Genomic DNA, 10,790 nt, shown 5'->3' on the forward strand with positions numbered 1-10,790 from the left:
CACTGTTATATTTTTAAATATCACCCAGAAGAGGCAATTAGCAACCATCAGGCACAGTTTGGAATAACGCTCAGATTGAATGTGATTAGCAAGAAAGATCAAACAGTGTCAAAAGAGAATTAAGAGAAAAAACCTGGTGTGCTCTGATCAAATACACTGTTCAGATTAAATATCTGTGGGAAAGTCACTCAGAGGGAACTTTATAAAAAAGCCGTATTCACATTACAGTGACTCAAACTGTGAGGTGTTCTTGACATATTTAGAGTCACTGGAGCAATTAGTCATTAGCATTTGCCTATGTAAGATAGCTGCCACGAGAGCTGTATAGAGGACACATGGAAAACTGTGATAAAACAGCTGCATAAATTCCTTGCCTTACTGTTATTTCCTTCTTTTAATTCTTGCAAAAACAATATTTCCCTTTTCATGCTTTGCAAACTGAAACCCAAACTATAGTTCCTTGCTTGTTAAGATCAGATGGCCATAGAGCGCACCTAAGGCAGCATGACTCCATGCAATGGAAGATAACATTTATTCAACCAAGTTGGAAAGCTAACTGCATTCTTGACTATTTCAGACATACTGTACACCTTGGTTTCATTTTCTCCCTAGAAAAGCTGAACAAGAAACTGGTTTATGTAGATGGTAAGTTTTAGACACATGTGGATAGTGACAAATGTCAGCTGTGTATTAGTGAGATCAAAAGGCATTGTAGACAGTTACTGTATTAGAGAGAAAATGTGAATAACTACAGTATGACTTCTGTTGATCTAAAGTATGATGTGTTCCTCGAGGCTACGCTGTGGTCATGCATGTATATTGGATTCAGAATCCTTTGAGTAGTTCTGACCAAAGTTTATAAATGTTGAAATCAACTCCTATATCAAATTCACTGATCCAATTCTAATGCTAAAGCTATTTTTTCACCTGAGCCTTGATGTCTTTCAAACGTTCTACAGTTATGATAGTTGGTCAAGCAAGGCTAGTCCAGATTGCATACAGCTCATCATGACAAAGCTCATTAATTTTTTTAATTTCTTTTTTTTTTCTGAACTCCATACTATCACCCAAATACATTAAAGCCTTTAATTTCTATTGTAATATTACTTTCACTCACTGGCGGACTACAGGACAAAGTCATATGGTACAACATACAGTATACACTTCTTTTTGGTGGGTATTTTTTCATAATACAAAACATTTCATTCACTCTTCTTACTGTACCTTTGTAAAAGAGCTAAAAAAATGATGTCCGATTTGGGATGATGTTTCATGCCAAACATTCTGCACATGAACACAGGTCCTATTCTTTTCTGGCTAATGAATGGTCTCCAGAAATGAAGCATTTTTATTGGTCCGACAAGCAGTTTCAGAACCTTGTTTTTTTATTGTTTCTTTGCTAATTTTTCCTTTACATCCTTTACATTTTTCTTTTCCCCTGTGGGCCTTGGCCAATGGCCTTCATGTATGGCCTTACAGGACTGATTCTGTGTGATTTCTGTCTGAAATGACAAATGCCCCTAGTGAGGTGATCTTAGAAAACGAGGGACCAGTGTGGTAAGGGTAGGTGAATTTTCATAGAGAATTTTGCAGCTAATGAAAGCATAATATTTGTTGGTAAGATAAATGCTCTTTCAAAAACAAAAACAGTTTGGTGTAATAAGACTTTGGATGCATCTAATATATCACTTCACTCAAAACTCAAAAGGGTTATCTTATCATGTGCCTAAGAATACAATACTGAAATGTAATCTAATTTCTAGTCTAACAGACTTACAGTATCTTCCCTGAAAAGTTCATTTAACTGCCCATAAATATATAGGTTGGATGAAAAATAGCATTTCAACATGAAGTATGATTTCATTGACATTTCAAATGAAATCCATACATTACTTGATGGCATGTGTTTCTCCGTTGTCGATATTACTGTTAAAAACATGAAGCCAACATGATGTTTTGGGCCACAAGTCACTTCTAAATTATAATAGAAGTAGATTTTCTTGGTTTGAACTACGGAAGGCTTAGTTACTCACAGAATGTGTGCACCAGATTGCCAGAATAGAAAGTCAGACAGACTGTCTGACAGCTCTAAATTGAGATTCAGGAACTGGAGCCAGATCCAGGGACCTACAATATCTGTGCAGGATTTAAAATGTTTTCTTTCTCTGCTTTTTGTATGCTGAAATTTAGCTTGCTTGAAAACAGTCCATGAAGTTTGCATTTGCATATCAAAAATCTCTTGGATGATAATTTTAAAGTGAGCTGGGCAGTTGCCAAAAGATAATCAAGTTGTGACAAGTTCAGTATCCAGGATCAATTGCAGGCAATTACTTTCCTATTGGTTTTACATTGCTAATAATGTCAGTTTAGTTAATGTGAATATTGTAGCGCTTTGGGGTTCACGTGTGTATGCGCCCTCGCCGCTGCCGCCTCAGGTCAGCCCCCCAGTGTTGGGGACTCGAACCTGGGCCTCTGAAGTCACTCAACAGGGACCCAGCCACTTGAGCCAAAGGGAAATCTCCCATCAGCCTGGAAGCTGCAGTACCTGCTATTCACAGGGAAGGGCGGTGACGTCACCGCACTGGTAAGCCGGCTCTCACAACCAATGGTGGCCGTATGCGTTACAATATTTTGGAATAACGGATCTGAGAGCAAATTGATGATTTTTGCATATTCAGCTAATGAAAAGTGAAAAGACAGGTATTCACTTGATTTCCAACTATTGATTCCTCCTGGGACAGCAGTCTCAAAGAGACTTTGCAACTTTAAAATGTTTATACTGTAGGTTTGCAGGCTGTTGGCTTTGAAAGCCCAGAGCTACACAGAAGGGCATTCTTTGGTTTGTTTTGTTATGCATTTCTTAATAAAACATGTAATCATCAAATTTGTGCTGTGTGGCACAAATTCGTAAGCTTAACAAATCGTGATCCTTTATGTGCTTAGTAACTGGAAACCTCAGTATGTGGGCGTCTTTATGAATTCTCATGCTTCTTTCACAGCACCTTGTTAAACCTGGTTGTTCATGGAGCAGCACAAATAAATGGCGGTGGGTGAGAGCCCAGCAGCCTGGCAGACAAACATGAGCAGCAGTCGTGCCTGCAGCACCTGCACGAACGCCAGCGCAGCGTCTTAAATTAGGACCAGGAAGGTATTCACGATGGAGCATGTGTGTGTCTTCTGGTTGAGACACAGATGAACAAGTTGCTTAGCACCCTGCTTCTGAAAACATGAAGAGAAATCAAAAAAGTCATTTTACTCCTCGCTACATCAAAGCCCTCTCCCATACTAAAGCACATCACACTGCCCATCTCTCAATAAGCACGGCTGGTAAGCAGACTTCCCAAAGGAAATGTAACGACTTCTGTTAAAAGAACTAAAGAGCTGCTTTAAAGCCATGAGTTTTAACACTCCTCTTCTTACATAAAACGCCACAATGTCAAATCTAAAATGTTTAAGGTGCGATCAGCATAAATATTGAAAGAATAAATTCTCAAGCCCTATTTAATCAGTTTTTTTTTTCCTTTGGAATACACATTGACAAAATAGATGAGATCAAAGAATGTAAAGAAAAGTTCCATAGAGAGAAACAGGATGTTTCCCTTCCATAGCCTTGTACCTAATAAAGACAAAACACACATGTTATCGGAAACTACTGAAAAGAAAGAGTAATTGATTTTTTTGTCTCCTGGACTATTTAAATGAGGTGAATTGTGTTTTGACAGATGCTGATGGTTTAACGGCACTTCTATGATGCCTAATGACCTTTTAAGTAGCATAGATTAGTTTATCATCAATTAGACCTGTGTAAGGTTATGAGACCAGCAGTCGTTACTGTGTTTTTCCAAACGGACTCTGTTTAATTGCGGTCAGCTTGGCTATTAACACTGTCATTTTTAAAGCCTTTATTTCAATGATGTCTCTGAGCTCTTATCAATGACTTGCATATGTTGAAAGTGATCTGCCTGTAGAGGGCTAAGAGTAAATGTCTGAGCTCATAGCACGTGTCCCTGTCAGTCTGTTTGAATGTGTATTTGGATTGCATAATGGAGGCAAGGGGAATACCCATTCTGTGTCCCTAGATGCACACAAATACCTGAGCAGTCTCCATATTAAATTCCAGTATGAGCAAAAGAAAAAAGAAAACTGGGAAATACAGTATTTCTCATTCACTTTCTGCATTTTCAGTACATTTTTGTAATGGATAAATAAAACCACATAAAACAAATTCACAAGTGAATAAATAAATCTCAATCTCGTTTACATAAATGTAAAAGTAAATTCTGTAGTCAAGCTTCAAGTCCCATCAGGTTGAAGCCTATCTTGTTCCTTTAGAGTCGTGGAAACTGAGAGTGACTCCTGATTACTCTCAGAAGTTATTGTACCCATTTGTACATCTAGGTGTGTCCTGGAGCAACTGGGGTAAATGTTGAGGTAAAATTCTAGGATGCAAACAGTAGGATCAGCGGCAGGGATCTGAAGCCCTGTCTAGCTGTAATGAGCCAAGAGCCCTTAACGCTACTCAACCCTGCCCTCTTGCTTACAATGAAACACAACAGATTTTCAGTCTGATGCACGGGCCTTCACCTCTCTTATCAACCTAGCTCCACCGAAATGTTGTCGGATGAGCTTTAGAGGAAAGAAAAAAAGAACAGCTCAACAAGTATACATGTAAACATGTTCTTGAAGATTATTATGAACAGCTGTAATGTGCCTGTGAAAAAAGGGTACACAGCTGTGAAGCCTGATGAGAGTAGATATGTATTTATAAAATGCAACACAATAGGGAAAGATCTGCTGGTGCATTTTCTTCTGAAACAAAAAAATGACTTGTGAGTGTGAGGCCTTAGGTGACTCCATAATGTTGACCAGTAGTGACTGTAGCAGTGCACCTGTGGAATAAGATATTAAGGACTGGAATGACCCATTTGGCAGTTTACATACTGTACAGTACTTTCCACCTGCAAATCGTTTTTTGGGGAGCAGACTGGGGAGTTCAGCGAACTGGGGAGTTCTGCTCAGAATGGTGTTCAATTTTCTTCTCAAAACAGTCTGTTGTCTATCTCTGTTGTTTCCCATACAATGCTGATATCTCCTTACAGCACTGTACTGTATGTTATTCATGTGCAAAGTTCTTGTATGGCTGCCCCAAAGTGAAGATCCTTCACAGTATGTGCTGTATGTGAAAAACAAACAAACCAATGGCCATCCAATTTATACTGTGTGTGGCTTAGCTTGTACAAAATGGTACAATGACAGCATGGACAGAATTTTCCAGCCAGTATCATTGCATCTACTCACAATGACCTCATTTCATCATGCTGCTATGCCTGAGAGGCTATACTTTAGCTCATGCATAATAACATTGTAAACCTACAGTGGGCAGGATACTGACTGATAACTTTGATCCAATAGAATCACTTTGGGTGTTCTAGAACATAGCCTGAAGAGCCTATTACGAGATACAGTACCACCCCCCTCTCACCCCTAAAAGACAATGCAATATTAAAACTTAGAGAAATGAGAGTTCAAGCTGTGCTTTCTGGCACAACCAGCGTTCTGCACACTGTGATGCCTTGCATGTGGTATGGCGGCAGATTTTCTGGCTTTCTGTGGATTTTGAAACAGATGTACTTGCAAAAATGAAATGATTTTCTGAGCTCGGTTCTGCAAATACATTGTAATACGAGGGGCAGATGTCAAGAATTGTGAGCCAAATTGTAATACACACCAGTATTTCCAGGCAGCTCTGTAACTGGTAATGGCCTGTGTCAGCCCTGTCAAGGCAAACTAATGAGCTGACGGTTATCAGGTTTTTCATTCTCCTTTTTTCTCCTCTTTTTGGAAGAAAACAAAAACTTAAAGTAGCCCTGAGGGGGAAAGTCTAGCAAAGAGCTATAAAAGCACTCCGCTGTCCAAAGTGGCTGTGAAGGCGGCATTTTGAAATTGTGTTTCTATTACAAGCAGTCCACAAAACCTGCTCCATGCTTGCTGATTGGATGCTTAAAGGAGTTGATGAGCAGGCTTTGTGCTATGGTTAATGACATTTAATGTATTATGGTGTGCTGCCATAATAAAATCAGCATCTCCTAAAAATAAACTGCAACTGTCTAGATGTTCTACAGCCCAGTGCAGCACTCAAGGTCTTCTTTATCATCTGGGTTGGTTTGTGCAAGACAAAGAAGGCCAAGCTACCAGATATGTTTTGCCTGTGACATGTTGCTCTTAGTGATTTATAGCAGCTGCATTTGCTTTATAACACCCTTTGACTGGATTTTAAAAACTTTTGCATTTGGGAACACAGGCACTCAACAGCCATTAAAGGGCTTTGGGCTCCAAAGGACATGCGACAAATACCAGATGTACGGAGTTTAAATTCAGCTCACTTGCTTCTAAAACCTACTGAATGGTGTGGTCTGCCAGCCGGCCCAATGGTTGTATATTGAGGAGGGGGAGCTGTAGTACAGGCCCAAGGGGAAGCAGGAGTCCCTGACCTTCATCAAAGCTGTTGAGTTACACATTGATAGCAAACCAGGATGCCAGCAGTTATAAAAACCAGAAGTAAAACAGCACTGCCTCTAAGTAAACTGAGCAAAGGAGACCATTATCTCAATATAGAAATCAATACAGACTGCTTTTTGCTATGAAAATAAGAATGCAGTACAATTTTACTCTGTCTTCTGCAACACTGCAAATATTTCTTGGTTTCCTGCCTTTCCACTGTGGTGATAACAGATTCATTTGACCTGGATGGAAGGGAAAGTTTGTGAAATATCAGCAGTATTAAGGACTGTACTGACACTGCAGCTGTGACCTATGATGAACACAACTTCTAGAAAGGTAGTGTATTCATAGGTTTGCAGGTGTTGTTCCAGCTGGGACATTAGGGCAATTCAGTACTGCATGGATTTTCCTGACCTTATGTGGATGTAAAAATATACACTATGGACAATGAACTGAGGCTTCTGCAGTGAAGAAGAAGAATATAAGCCATTTAAATGACACACATGGAAATGGAATTCAGAGCAAAACTTCAGTCTCCTTCAGCTGACACCCCTCCAAGCACAAGTCATAGATAAAACGGTACGTGTTTTTCCCATACAAAAAACTGACACCTACTGTATTTCCCACTATGGAGTTTTGACTACTAATCGATCATACAGACAAATTGATGATACTGTATATGAGCATGTTACAATGAGTCAAACACATCTCTACAGTATGCAGCATGTTCTAATATACAGGAAGGCATTTTGCATATGTATTATGGATTCATGGATTTCCAGTCAATACTTTTTTTTTCCCTTAGGGATCTTTCCTGGATAATTATTTCTGGATAGTTCTTTCTAACTGGTCTCTGTTTCACAACAGTGAAGTAAATTTCTGTGAGGGGCTAACATACAATACTGTACATGCAGACATAATGTGGTCAATTTCCAAGGTGACTTAGGGAAGTGCTGTCCTATTACAAGCAAATGCAATAAACTGTTCTGGGATCTACTGTACGTACATACATGAAGCAATTGATAGTGGAATTAATTCCTGAAGGATCTTAGAATATTCTGTTTACTTTCATTGTGGTAATTGTTGTCTTCAGTAAGTTTTCCTTTAGCTACTTTGCCTTGAGCCTTTATTTTCATAATACATTTGTTCTTGTTCATTTATTCTTTATTTTATTTATACAGTATATTCAATTTTTAATCTGGATTCCCAGAAGCATATAATACTTCTCTAAATCAATATGGTGGACTGTGTTAGGCCAGTGGATGTTGTGTGTGAAATACCTTTGTCTTTGCAGCGCACTGCTCCTGTGCAAAGAAACATATACTGTACAATTCAAAATAAATGACACCTGTGTGCCCCAATTGACTCAGTGGGATTCTGCTGAATTACACTGCATTTATACTACTGTATGTAAGCACAATTCATCAATGCAAACAATACAGGGTTTACTGAAACCTGACAGCAGTACAGTAAGTTTCTGTGTAAGGTAGGTTGTGCTTCAGCTGTATGGCAGGAAGCAAGAGCAAACTTTACTTTCTCTGGCTTCATCAGAAATCTCTGTGACAGATGTCAGGAGGTAGTGTCAATTTTTGGAAACATCACTGTAGTCAAGGGGAAGATGAGGCTCATAAAGATTCACACCAGGTTTATGTGCTGTAACTTTTCCATGTCAAACTATTTCAGCCTTTTCTCTTGTTTCTGTGCCAAGACTCCAAAGAATGCTGAGCAACCAAGATAAATGAGAAAGTTGTGAAGCCAGCATCAAAGAAATTTCAGCTCTTTTCATCTGCTCTCCAGACTTTGAATGAGGGCTAGGATGTGAGTAATGAAATTCAACCTTGATCAAAAGATGCTTGACTAGGTTCTTGCATAGTGTAAAAATGTGCAGGGGCAGTAAAAAAAGAAATGGTGAGGTGAAAATCCCCTTAGGAAGTGAAAAAATGATGACACTATCGAGATGTGCTTTTTACAGTGAAGTGCTGTTGGATGTCCCTTGGAGACTTCTTTTGCTTGGAAATTAGAAACAACAGTGCAAGTACCAACAATATTCACATTGACTTACTGGACTGTAAAGCACATGACACCATAGTTGATTTACAAGGTGCTGATGAACCTAAGAACAACTGAGGTGTGGCCAAAGCTGTGCTGTTTGGCTTTGGAGGGTTTTTTTTCTGATCTAAAAACAGAAAGCCCAATGTTTCCTTTTTTTGTGTTTTGTTTTATTTTTAAATAGGCTGTCTTAGGGAGCATTAAGCTGAGTTTAACTTAAGGAAATAACATTCTGCAATTGCAAGGTCTTGCCTAGTGTGTAAAGCTCTTTGAATTTAACTGACCATTCAAGAAAAAGAATGAAAATACACTGACTAAGATATAATGAAAAGAAACTAAATTATTATCACTTGGCAGAGTAAGATAAGGTATTATTGAACTTAATGCAGTATTGAAAACACATATAGCAATTGTTGCCAGAGACACAATGTAGGGTACACCTTCACAGCAGCTCTCCGTCAGCTAGATCCAATATGAGTAAGAATTTCTACAGGAACGCTGTAGCAGATCTACGGTACAACTACAGCGGTGCTTACTTTCCCACCCCACAGTATCCATACAGGTCTGGTAAAGACTAATTCAGCATTAAAAGTGCATTATGTCACCACAGTATGTGATTTACTCCCTTCGTTCTCTTCCTCATGTTCTGCAATTAAAGTTCAATGTGCAAAAGTGCAAAACAATCTATTTAAAGAGTTTAGACATACTGTACAGCTTTGTGGTTCTTCACAGGTCATTACATCTTGCAGAATCTCATGCTAAACTAAAACTATACAGTGGACATTAACAGATGAAAAAAGCACCAATCTTATTTTTCAACCTGATTTTTGATTAGGTCTTTCATCTAACAAATTGTGCCATGGAAGTCCCCTGGGGAACAGAGATGTGAAGATTGAAAAGCAGATAAGGTGTGTATGCTGGAGGGTTGATGACAAAATTTGCTTGTAAGGCATACTTAAGCACACAGGTAACCCTAAGTCATCAATAGATCCTGATTTAGTGTATCGAAAAGCTGAACTTAAGCAATATTGTTGAAAAGTAGAAATAATAAAAAACAAACATTAACAACAATGGACATTCAGCACAGAAATTTCATGTTGTATAAGCTGTATAAAATTTGAAATAAACAGCACAGAGATCCTGATATCACTAAGTGCACTGCAGAAACATTATCCACATGTACCAAGAACTTTCTCCTCTGGCAGTATATGGATGGCTGTTAAAAGCAGAAGATCTCATGATCTTAGGTACTGTAGGTGAAAGCAATAACTCAATCTTCTGCCAATACTAATTTTAAGGGAAACCTCTCTTTGTTGGGCAACAGATGTTCTCTCAGAAAGCAGTGATGAGAAATATTTCTCTGCCACAGGGGAAACTCAGATTCCTGGTGGCTCCCGAGTGGTTTATTTGGTGAAAACCTGTCCCTGGAATGCAGAATGAGCTGGAAAGCAACAAGATTGCACACTGGCTGAGCACCACCAGTACTGAAGAGGTGAGAGACAGTTGGAGGAATCATAGCTCACAGTACAAGAGAGACCCCTGTTGCTTGCAGGGTGCTGTGCTTGTGCTCCAGTGGGCCTGTCTACCATCTGCTAGATCCATCCTTTAAGCACATTCCCAAAAAAAAAGGTATCGGCATTATAAAAAGCATCCTGGAATACCTACAGTGCTGTAATGGAATAGGGCTGTGCTGAAGAGAATAGCAATTGTTGTTTCAGAATTAGAGGGTAATATTGAACATAAAAAACAATGCATTCTTGCAGCCAAGTGATTTAGTGTCTGTAGTTTAATAACATATGCTACATTTATTGTCTCGGGTTTCCTTGAAGGTAATTAAGTGACACTTAATAAATAAGAATAACTAACAAATCTTTACAAAATTAATGTCTTTTTCATTTTTTTCTTCTCTTGTGCTGTGCACAATTAGACTTGTTCATTCTGGCTTTTAATCCCAAATGATGCCTTCTTGAAAACCAATTTGGTAAATAAAACAAGGCTATGCTAATTGCTTTTATCATCCATTTCCCCTGCCAAATTAACCCGCTTTATGTTGCCAGACATACGTTCTACTTCAGCAGTGTATTGCTCATCATATACAATTGCTTTTTCACAGGGGAATAACTCTGAATATGAAACACATTTGTTTACAGATGGTGTTTTGGATTTCATTGTATTTCATTTTTATTATCACACATTAGGAAAAGCAATACACACCATAAAAATACTTAGACATTAAAACA

This window comes from Lepisosteus platostomus, chromosome 3, assembly GCF_059453375.1.
Source record: "Lepisosteus platostomus isolate fLepPlt1 chromosome 3, fLepPlt1.hap1, whole genome shotgun sequence".
NCBI lineage: Eukaryota > Metazoa > Chordata > Actinopteri > Semionotiformes > Lepisosteidae > Lepisosteus > Lepisosteus platostomus.